Below are 11894 nucleotides of genomic sequence, written 5' to 3' on the forward strand. Positions count from 1 at the left end.
AACCAGCAGGCTATCCCAACTGTGCCAATTCAGGTGTGGCAGCGGCAGGGTATTCAAGCCGTGAGTTTTTTAGGTGTTCCAATCGTAGCACTGGGATTGTATTTCCAATTGGTTTCTCTCAGCTTAGTTTGTTCCTGGGTCAGCAGGGTATATGTCCCTCTGCTTAGGACTCCCCACACCGCACCATTACTGGAATTTAAGCTGGCTACCTCAGAGAGCCTCTGTAGCTGCTGTTATCTATCTGCCATCTTTTCTCTCTTCCCCCTTTATTTATTTAAACATCCCCCACCCCCCAGTACTGAGGATGAAACCCACAGCCTTCACAGTGAGCTGCACTCCCATTCTTTTCTTTTGAGGCAGGCTCTCACTAGGTGGCTAAATGACTTAGGATGGGCATGAATTTGCAATTCTTGTACTTCAGCCTCCAAATTCTGGGATTAAGGGTCTGTGCCACCTCATCCAGGGGGAGACGGATTTTTGTGGAGAAAATAGATTCACATGAAACTAAAATGGATCAGCACTCTGCTCCTCCTCCTCCTATGAAGGGACAGAGACAGGGGGCTAAGTGGGTGGCCCTATCCTGCCTGCAGCAGAAACCAGGCTCTGTCACATCTTGGGCTCTCCACCACCTTCAGCCCCTGGTTCTCTCCCCTGCAGGCCTGGTCCCCTAAACCTCAGAACCTGTGGGCTGCTCTCTGGTGCTCCCCAAGACCCCAGGGCCATGGTGGGGGGCCTCCCTGTTATGGGGGAATGACAGCAGGGAGCTCTGGGCCTGGGCCAGCATGGGAGAGCTAGGAAAATAAAAAAATGAAAAAATAATAAAAAAAAATAGAAATCCTGAGATCAGGTTTGATAGATCTCCTGTGTCTTTAAATCTATTTCACACTTGCCAGTGGGATCTCATTACTTTATCCTGTTTCTTGTCCCTTTCTGAAAAGTGGAATTTGGATCAAACTTGTAATTAAATTTTGCTCAAAATCCCTGTTTTAGGTACTTATCCTGTATATATTTCTTATCTAAAAGACCTGTACCCACCTTCCCTTCAGATCTTGGTGTAAGAGATGTGACCTGTATAAATCCATCTCTCTAATTTTTTTCTTTGAAAGTATGTATTATTTCTACTCATTTTCTGTTTTGTTTAGTCTTTATTTAAATAAAATTTAAAAAAGAAAGTTGCAACCACTCCTTGGTACACAGGTTGAACAAATACCATAATATTCAATGGCAAACACAACACTGGGACATTGGGATGGTGTCATCCATGAATTGGGGTGACTTGGTGCAGTGTCAAGCAGTGAAAGAACATTGAACAGGATATCTTTCTGCAAACAATATTTCTCTCCGAGACATGGTGGTGGAAACACCAATCCTGGAAAAATTGCCTGTGTAACCCAGGCCTTAGAGTTACTGCTCCACACAACAGGCAGAGCGCCCTTGCGTACAATTTTGAGGGCTCTTGTGTTCTGTTTGGAAGCACCAGAATCATTGCCACCAAGAAACAAAGTCTGTCTTTTGCTTCTTTGAAGCCTCACATCATCTATTTCTCTTTACTGACGTAGCTTCTTTCTGGCCTCCTTCCAGCACAGTCCTGTCAGCGTCAATAGACACCTTCATCTGAGTGTCACAGTGAACTCTCATGAGTCTATGGCACCTGTGCGTACAGCCTCACCACTTTCCTTTTCCATTGCGAAGCTTTGCTGGAGCCTTTAATCTGTGAAGCCACCTGTGGCTGGCCGTGAAAGACGCATTGTGTTCACTCTTATTTTCAAGTTTTCAGACAGGTTTTTAGCTTCTTCTCAAATAAGCATTAAGCTGAGTTAGACTCAATGCTGATGCTAATCTTGCATTTATTCAGGGAGAATTTTCTCCATGTCTCACTGTACCGTGCTTTTGTGTTTTGAATATTTTTGTTGATTTCACTGGTGCAGCAGACTTCAAATGTTCACAGTGTCATTCTTTAGAACTGTGTTGGTGGTTGAGCAATTCATGTTTTAGAATGAGCAACATTTACCATGTTTTGCCTCAGTCAAATCTCCATTATGTTCCCTTTGGTTTTTGTAGTTATTGCTTTGCACTTCCAAGAAGTTCCCTCCACATCAGCACTGCTTTTCCTTTTTCTTCTGGATGGGCTGAACTCTGAGCACTATATTACTGTGCACGACCACACTGTATAGTAAACACACAGCAGCACAACCATGACAATGTCTGGCAGGCATGGAGCTACTTCCACAATTTGTTTTGTGAATGTTCATAATGCGGATTCATTTGTATCTGCAGAAGTGTGCAGCTCAAGTACTTTCAGATGGGGAGTGTACACAAACAACTTGGAAAGTTCCAGGTAGTAACTACATCAGCAGATGTTAGAGGGATTAAAAGTACAGGTATCAGAAATTTTCAAGAACATTTTTCTCACTTCTGGAAAATTTACATCTTATTATATCGTGCCCATTCTGTCATCATTTTTCTTGATTGTGTAATCTGGCAGGGGCCCTGGAATTTCTTGTTAATGTGTTGAACATCTCTTATGCAACCATGACTATAGAGCCAAACAACAAGTGTGCTTTGTGTTTCAGGATCTGGATAACGGCTTTCTCTAAAATATTGATTGTATTTCATGGATAATGATCAGCAAAAACACAGGTGTCCTGTGAGTGTACTGATGCAGGCTCTGAATTTAATATTTTAATAATCAAGAACAAGAAGTAGCAGTAGTGAGGAATTCAGGGTGGTGCAGATGGCTAGCAAGGTGTGACCATTTGATCTGAGTAAGTACCTTTCCAGATTCCTGCATGAACAAGTTTGTGTCTCTTCCCAGGAAGCTCGGTATTAATAGCTGAGGACAAGGAAAGCCCTAGATAGAATTCCATTCCATGGTCTTACACTGAAGAGTCAATTCCTGGCCATGGGATTGGGAAATCCATCCTCAGAGGTCATACCCAGATGGTGGCCTCTAGAAAGATAATTTTCCCTACCAGGTCTTCAGCTGAGCCAGGTTCTAGCCAGCCTGGTTTTTCCAGTGTTGTGCCCAGCTCGATTATGTTCCATAGGCATCATTTAATCTGCAAGCTGGGGTCTTCTGTTAACCTGCATGATTTAATGTGGCCATGTCTGAGTGAACTCAGCTTCCAGCCTGAAAGACTGGTTTAGAGGGCTGAACTTAAATGTTCTAGCCTGACTGCCTACTGGTTAATTCTGCAAGTCCAGCTCTCAGACACCTGGCCTTGTCTTTCCCAGATGGTACCTTTTCATGGTCTCCTGAAAACCTTCCCTTTGTATTTTGACTCATTCAGAGTGGGCACATTTTGGTAACTTCCCCTCTATACACCTGTGGCATTTCTAGGTTTCTCATGGATATCACTGAATCCAAGGCCACAACTATGAAGCCTTGGTGTGTCTCCTCTGACTCGGGCTCACTAGCAATGCAGACATAACCATATCTGTTCTGTCCCTCATAACTCTCTACTTTGATTTTTAAAACCACATATCAATTTAAGACCCAAAGTGAGACCTGTCTGTGAATGTCTCTAGGGGTATATCACAGAGCAACGTCTATTTCATAAGTGAGTGGGATTCCTCTGTCTCCTGATTCCTGGCTCATTGTTCACTTCCTGAAAACAGTGCTCTGCTCCTTAGGGGTTGTAGAAGAGAAGTGAACAAGTAAGAGCTCTGCTGCAGTGCTTGGAGTGGATGTTCTCATGGAGCTCAGGTCACTACCACCCATTGTCCTGTTCTGGAAGATGTCAGTTTCTTGTGGCCCTGTGTGCCCCGGATGACCACAGAGCATCACTTCAAATGAGCAAGTGAGCAGGAGCTGTGTGAGAGTTAGAACCATCCTTCCCTGGATTCTGATTGGAGGGGAGGAGCCCTGGTCAAATCAAAATGTAGGCAAGCTCTTAAAAATGAGTCAATCAGGGCTGGTGATATAGGTCAGTGGTACGGTATCTGCCTGGCAAGCACAAAATGCTGAGTTCGATTCCCGTATCAAAAGAAAAAGTAAAAGCAGTTGGGTGATGATTGCTGCATCTCTAACTTCCTTAGGCCAAGCATGTAAATCACCACCACTGCTTCTCAGCTCAAGTGGACAAAAGCAATGAGTCTGACCAAATAGCATGTCTGTCTGAAACTAGCAGGTGCTGGTATAGGTAGCTGAGTTTTAGCTTTATTCTAGCTTTACAGAGGAAGGGTACTCTGCTGAGAATGGCTGGGGTGAAACAGGAATTTCCTTGTCTCTTGTATCTCTGTTTTCCTTTCTCTTTCTCACAATAAAAAAGTTCTCATACCACCCACTTATGATCTTGCATCCCTATCTTCTTCAGAGTTTAATCTTTAAATCCTTTTCTTTGCACCAGAAAATTCACTCTGCTGTGATTTTTAGAGCCATAATGGGAACTCACCCCTGGGGACCCTGGGAAACATACTGAGTGCTGGAAGGTGGTGGTGGTGGGGAGGACTCACCCAACATTTCACCGGATTGGGGATCCCTAGCAGCTCTGTGGTTGTTTGGAATGGAGATTCTAAAGGACGCATATTGGCTTTTGTCCTGACTATGGGGTTTGGTTATTAGAAGGCCCCAAGCTTAGTTATCACCCCTGGACCATGATGTGGCTTTTTTGTCTCATCGGAAGAGACTGAGATACAAAATAATTGGGGCCAGGATAATAGAATGGTTTATTTTACTTGGAGGACACAGCACCTCCTGTTTCAGGCCTTATCTTAGAGAAAGTTTTTGTTGTCTAGAAAAATTCTAGTGTAATAACATTGAGAATGTAATCACTATGTGACCCACGACTCAATAGAGCCCAGAATACTTTTCAGGTTACAACTGTAAACTTCATACATCATTTCTGAATATATAACATGAACCCTGTTTAGACATTTAAACCTCCTACTCATCAAAGGAATTACAGTGTTTCCAGCAATTCAGACCACATATTCATGGCTTGGAGTGAGAATAGTTGGAAAAGCAGTATTATCTTGTACAAGAATAAAAGTAGAGCTTGGGCCTGCACCAATCTTTACCAAAGGTTGAGCAGTACACCCAGCCTTGCAGCGAATATCACCTTGGGTGGGAACATTTTTCCTGTGCCAGACTAGTGAACCTTACTTTGTTTGCAGCGGTATATGTGTCCTGTTGTGTCTGGCCAGCTACACTGTCACCACAGACACTGGGACAGGGCCCTTCTGTTGTGACACCAAAGGGACGCATGTTGTTAACTGACCCAAGCTGGCTGCTAGGAGCACACTGCTAGCCATGGGAGACAAATGCCCAAAACTAAACCTGATCTTTGGGTGTCTGCAAGAGCTGCTCCATCCCATCCACTCTGTCTGTTTCATAAAAATGCAGCATAAGTAGCTCTATCAACAAGAGTAGCAGAGACCATAAAGACACCTACACACATGTCTGTGTCATGTTGGGGCTAAGTTGGGCTCAGGGCTCTGCTCCCTGGGACCTAGAACTGGTCCATGGTGTTTGGTGCTTGTTTCTCTGGGTATGCTTCCGCTTTGAGATGCCATAACTACATTTATTCTCCTATTTCCCAAACTTCTGACTGATCTATTTGTCATTCTGTATGCAAAGGAGTGATTGGATGAATAAAACAAATAGCTTACAATAAAGTCAAAGTGTCCCTGAGAGAGTTTCTGAGCATTCTTGAAACACAAATAGCTTCTTGTTTTTCCTTTTCTTCCCATTGCTCTTCTAACTTCATTTTTCCATTCTCTCTATCATTTCTGCTTTGCTTCCATCACCACTATGATTCTTGTTTGATGAATGTCAAAGTGATCCCAAAGCATAGCTGACTGGTGATTTATAAAAAAACAAGAAGATGGAGTGGCACGTGAATAATTAGACTTTTTCATGTGTCTTTTCACCTCATGCATGTGGCCCATGTCTTGTGTCATTAGCCAAAAGTGTTTAGTACCAAAATGAGGATTTCTGCAAAGTTCAAACTATTCATGTAAATCCACCTTTGGTATCTCCTCTTGTTGTAGACTTACATCAGGACAATCTGGTTGCTGGATATAAATGGCAAGACACAGGGATGTGTGTATGTGATCTTCTGGTCTATTCCATCTCTCCTACTGAAGAAATTGCTAACACTGCCTTGTGAGTACTTTGGCTTCTCCCTTTCCCCAACTCCTGTGCTCCGTGGAAAAGCCATGCCACCTGGAAGCTCAGGGGAGGCACAGCATGTTGTGAGCTTTCTTGACTTTTCCCACCACATCTCCTCAATTGGGCTGCATAGGACAGCCATGCTAGGCCTCCGTATGCTTTACCAGACTCATCAAGTTTGTGGCATGTTGGGAGGAAGCATGAAGATGGGTGAATCTTTATGGTTATAAGAGTTAGAAATGAATTTTCCAGTTACTAGCAATCATTTTCATTCATTGCCTTAATTTTTTCTAACAAAATTGGGACCAAAATACAGCCCTGTCCACAGAGCAGAGCCTGAGGAGGAGCTGCACTTGGCTCTGGGGAGCTGAGGGCTGTAAGGGCAAAGTCTGAGCTTTAGATGCTGAAAACAAAAATTGAACCTCAGTATAGAGGGAGAAGCGGGATCAATACACCCTGCCTCCTGAGGCTCTCTGTCTTATTTTTCTGCAGAATCCTGAGCTGTGCTCTCAAGTGAGAGATGATGTGGCCACCAGGACATGAATGTGGGAGACCTGAGGGCAAGGTACTCACTGGGCTTGCTTTGGGTGGCCCTCTGAGGGCTGATGCTCCTGGGGGGTTTTCTCCTCCTCTGCATCCATGGAGTCCACCTGTGTGTATACCTCCTCGCTGTGCAAAGCAGCCCCAGATACTGTGGCTGACATCTTGGGTCACAGCCTTGTGTATCTGTGGAGACAGGGGCTGGGCTATTCATATGGGGTGATCCCAATGCTAGAACTTGATGTAGTGACTTCCAAGTTGCCAGCGGGAAGTAATTGTCCTTTCTTAGGCAGCTTAACCCTTTCTGCCCCATCTGAGAAGACAGTGAGACCAACAATGTAGGAACAGTCTGAGTTGCTCCAGTGTGGTGCTTGCACATCAAGCTTGGTCCAAAATGATAGCTATATTGTCCCCATGGGATTCACACCATAAGACTATAGAGATGTTTCCAGAATTAAAATTCAGGCTTAGTTTGAGAATTTTTTCCCATCAATGTGGAGAAATTCAAATGTGCCTGTAGCCTGTGTTTTAGCCAAGGTAATAACAAAGAATCCTCTGTCCTAAATAGGGACCCCTCATTCCTCTGAAGCTGTGTGTGAAGAACAGGGAGACATAATGAGACTCTTGTGCAAAATTTTTCAGGGAGGTTTAGGATAAACCAAAGAGCATCACATGAGTATTTGTACCAAGAACTGAGTACTGTGGGTACAGTAATCCTGCACCCCAAGAGGAAATGTGGAAAGCTGAGTCTTAAAGGATTCCTGTTTCCACGTGTTATTCTATGAGGTTCAGGAAAGGTGACACTGTTGGCTTATGCTGAAGCCTCATGCCACCATAAGCTCTCAATTCTATGGTATTTATGGACTACTCATTAATCCTAGTGCGAACACAACTGTCTTTTAGGAATCCAGTTATGAGATATATGGTGAAATGTCAAAATAACTTCCCTCCTCTCTGAGGATGTAAAATTACAGTGGAATGGAAGTTATCTGAAGGAGCACTGATAAGTCCTGCAGATCCTAGAGAGCTATAAAAAGGGCAGTGATGCCTCATAAGTCTCTTTGCTGCTGTTCCATGACAAGGAAGTACATGTCTTCAGATTGGTTTTGAAGACATACAGCCCCTACATGCCCAAAGGGAACCAGGCATTTGCCAGGCAGGCAGAGTGCAATGCTCAGGGCTTATGAGCAGGAAGGTGGGGCCCAGGTTACTCCTTCTCCAGTCCTGACATCTAAGAGGTTGCTGGAGAATGGGGCTTGGGCTGCATCACCAACGTTGCTGTGGGTCTGTGTATGCAGAGCAGTCCAGGGCTTTATAGACCTGTGGGAGCCGGTGGGATTTCAGACTCACACTACCTGAACAGAGGTGGAGAGCAGGCCAGGAGCACCTGTCTGCAGGGGGGTGCTGCACCTGGGGCCTCTCCGTGCTCTTTCACACTTGCTGTTGTACAAGGCATTGAATAGCCCAAGATTTGTGACAGGTTGCACCAACACCTGTTTATCATCATTGAGGTCTGAGTTTTCCTCCTGAGAGTCAGACTTTCAATTTGTAGCCATGCTCTGTGGTTGACTGACTCTGGGTATGAAAAGGAAAGATCTTTGGCTTCCAACTCTGTGAAAAACACCACAATATTCAGAAGACAGGGTCCCTGAGGGGTCTAAATATCTGGCCCCATGGGGTAGGACTTAGTGTCCAGGTAGCTTGGGCCTGCCTCTCCATCTGCACTGTGGGTGTGGGAGGCTAAGGTTCTACTGTTGGTGTCTCAGGCTGACACTGACTCTGCACTGGTATCCTAAAGAGAGGCCGAGGTCTACCTGGGCCTAGAGCTTTTTGCAGCAGTGGTCTAACTTCTTCAGTCTCCTCATTGTAATAGCCTAAGTATGATTCATGGATAGAAAAATCTGAACAGCACTGTGAGAGGTATTTATGTCCTAGGTAATAATATCCAGTCAGTGACTTGGGACTGTACCAATTCACTGGGCAAGCATATCTGGATCTTTCTTGTTCTGTCACCTCAAATAATCACAAGAATTCAGCTTCCTTCTCTTTGGGGGCCTGTGAGTATTTGTTCATGTACCTAATGCATGTAACTGAAGGTTTCTGAGTCAGTGGTGATTCTGACTCAGCCACTTGGATTCAATTACATATAGTATGAAAATTCCACTGCAATGTTCTGGTGTGGTGACTGGGTGGATCTGCAAGGCGAGAGCTACTGCTGACACTTGGAAAGAGACTCTGATAGGACAAGAGTGCTGACTGAAGAATCACTAGATCATCCAGAACATAGCTGACCTTAAGCAGTTCTGTTTTTCTAAGACTTTATTTACTTTGTTCGCCATGTATCCAGGATATTCCTATTGTTTTAGTGTGTGGGAGTGGGAGAGTGATATTGCTATAGAAATAAGAATCTGTTTTGAATGTTCATTAATGTAGTCACATTTCCCTAGTCAAATACAAAATCTTTAACAGGATGAAGGACACTTGTAACTAGAAGTCTTTCTGTAAATTATTATGTCTGAAGTTATCTGACAGGCCCCCAACTGACAGTGGATGTCTGATTTAGAGAAAGTGCTAGGTTAGCCTTCAGGTAAGCACTGGGAGTTGGGAGGGAGGAGGAAGCTGTTACCTCCCTGCCTCTTCCAGGAAGGGTACAGAAATTTCTCTAGCTTGTGTCTCACAAAGTTGAATAAAAGCACTGAAGACACATTCATTTGCTAATTTCCACTCACATATTATCTAACAGGATAACATGAAAAAAAGACTGAAATAACATGGACAATGCCAGAATCATGAACAAGCTGTTCATTCTGATGTAGATGCTCCTGTGTTGGTCTGTAGCCCATGTGTAGGATTAAATAGGACTTTGCTTCTCAGTTCCAAATGCTATGGATTTATTTTCTAAAGAGGCCCTGGGCAGTAAGAATCAGAATGATGGTGATGACCCAAAATGTGATATTTCCCAACGTTTTTTTCCCCCCTTGGGATAGGAAACCCACAATATTATCACATGTTCAGTGCAAAATGAAAAACAGGAAGTCTCATGGAATGCTTGGAATCGAGATCTCCATGGGAATAGGGTAAGCACAGCCAAGCTCATTTACAAGTGCCGATTTCTGCTCTTTGTCAGTGCTTATGACCATAAGCTTGTGAGCCTGGGTGTACCGTGGATGGAACTGGGCTTGAGGGGTTCATCTCCTGAGCTTCCATGTTCTTTAGCAGAAATGTAGGTCTGTGGCTTAGGATCTGCACAATTATCACATCACATACATGGAGGAATCAAGCTCAACATATGGCTTCATTAGTATCCATGTTCTCTTTTTTTAAAAAATTTTTTTGTATTTAAGGAGAAAAAGAAAAAAAAAACAGAAAAAGGGTACAAGTTATACAGAATTTCAGAAAAAATAAAGAGTAAGAAACCACTAGTTAATAGATAACATATTGTTATCTTAGAAATAGTTGTTCAAGTTACAAAATTAAAGCATATAAAGTGGACTTTCAAACAGTGAGACTGGAAACAGTTTTGTTCAATGATCCAACAAAACCCAGTAATATGGTTATCTATCTTATACAATTAAATATATATGTAGTTATATTCTTTAGAGCACTTTCTTTTCCTTTCTTTTGTACAATGACAATTACACATTTTGGGTTTTATTGCTTCCACAGTTCTTATTACTTTTTTTTTTTGAAGAGAGTAAAACCAAATGTGACATAACAGAACAGAGTCAGTCAACTCAAAAGGATGGACATAATAGATAATGTAAAAACAAAATACTAGGTGATCAACAATGGTTACCATACTGCCTCTTGCTATCGTAAAAAGAATTGCCTATATCATCAGTTATGATAAGATTGAACAAAACAATAAAGAATAAAACCAAAACATTGGAGACATTACAGGACTTTAAAAGAAGATAATAGTCAACTGGAATGGGCATCATAATGAATCTTATTGTCTTTACAGTTATGCCTATACTTTTGAACTTGGTACTATCAAGCAAAACAGAATAGAGGAAAATCAGTCAAAACAAGATGGTGAGAGCAATACAGGGTTTCAAATCAAGTTAATAGGAAATCAAAGTGGGTTACTATAATGTATCCTGCTTTTTTTATTTTTCCCTTAGTTAAAAAGAAAAATAAAAAAGTAAATAATTTAAAAAAAGGAGACTTAGATAAAAGAGTGCATAACAACAAAACAGCGCAGGTCAAAACATAACCATTTAAGCAAAATAGTGTTTTACCACAAGATATCCTGACATAAAAGTAGTGACCATAGTGTCTCTTTCCTTGAAATCTTTGAGTATAACTTCATATACTGTAGCACCAAACATATCAAGACAATGTAAAACCATTTAAGAGAATGACAGTATTACAGGGTATTTAGAACCACCTATCAGAAAATGAACAATAGTTTCTGTATAATCTCCTTGTCTATAAAAGTTTTTGCTTATATTATCACATATAATAAAATCCAATAAGATACAACCTGCTAAGACCAGTGGAGACAGAAGAATAAAAGCTTGATGGGACTTCAAAGCAAGATGATACTAAATCAGTACTAGCTATTATGATGTCTTGTTTTCTCCAAAATAGCTGTTCCAACCATCCAATCTTCTCTGCCTCATTTCTGTTGAGCTCTTTTTCTGTTGTTTGTTGTCAGTTTGTCTTCTTCATTTCACTTTCTGCTCCATTCATTGTGGCCTCTCTGCCACTGTTTCTGAAATCTTGGTATTTTCCTTTTTTAGAATATCCTGCAGTATTTTCTGTAGAGTTGAATTGCTGGTTGCAAATTTCCCTAGTTTCTCTTCATCCTGGAAGCAACTTGTTTTTCCGTCAATTTCTAGGGACAGTTGTGCAGGATATATCAATCTTGGCTGGAGGTTATTATCTTTCAAAGCTTGAATTATTTCCCCCCACGCTCTTTGTGATTTGATGGTTTGTGCTGAGAAGTCTGCTGTAATTCTGATGGGTGTTCCCTTGTAAGTAATCTGTTTCTTGTCTCTGACTGCTTTTAGTATTCTGTTCTTATATTGGATTTCTGGAATTTTGATTATTATATACCTGGGTGTAGCTCTGTTTGTGTTGTAGGTGGCTGGGGTCCTGTATGCCTCATACATCTGAGTATCTTTATCTTTTCCTAAATTAGGGATATTCTGTTGGATTGTTTCTGTGAATAGCTTTTGTAGTCCATTTATTTGAGTCCCTACTTCTTCTTTTATGTTCTTAATTCTTAAGTTATAGA

At 42.1% G+C, this 11894-nt stretch overlaps 1 long non-coding RNA gene across 11 annotated transcripts in view; it reads left to right on the forward strand.

The window, feature by feature from the left end:
* The window catches only part of LOC134474810 (uncharacterized), a 39735-nt gene that overhangs the window by 10615 nt on the left and 17226 nt on the right, over positions 1-11894 (forward strand). For 4 of the 11 annotated variants that reach the window (XR_010045668.1, XR_010045666.1, XR_010045663.1 and 1 more), the window contains exons 2-4: positions 5992-6106; positions 6605-6677; positions 8803-9729. This is a non-coding gene — a long non-coding RNA (uncharacterized LOC134474810). The remainder of the gene's footprint in view (positions 1-5991; positions 6107-6604; positions 6678-8802; positions 9730-11894) is intronic. The other 7 variants (XR_010045664.1, XR_010045662.1, XR_010045660.1 and 4 more) reach the window with 2 other exon arrangements.

This window comes from Cavia porcellus, unplaced genomic scaffold, assembly GCF_034190915.1.
Source record: "Cavia porcellus strain 051 isolate PalLab524CR breed Dunkin Hartley unplaced genomic scaffold, mCavPor4.1 scaffold_38, whole genome shotgun sequence".
NCBI lineage: Eukaryota > Metazoa > Chordata > Mammalia > Rodentia > Caviidae > Cavia > Cavia porcellus.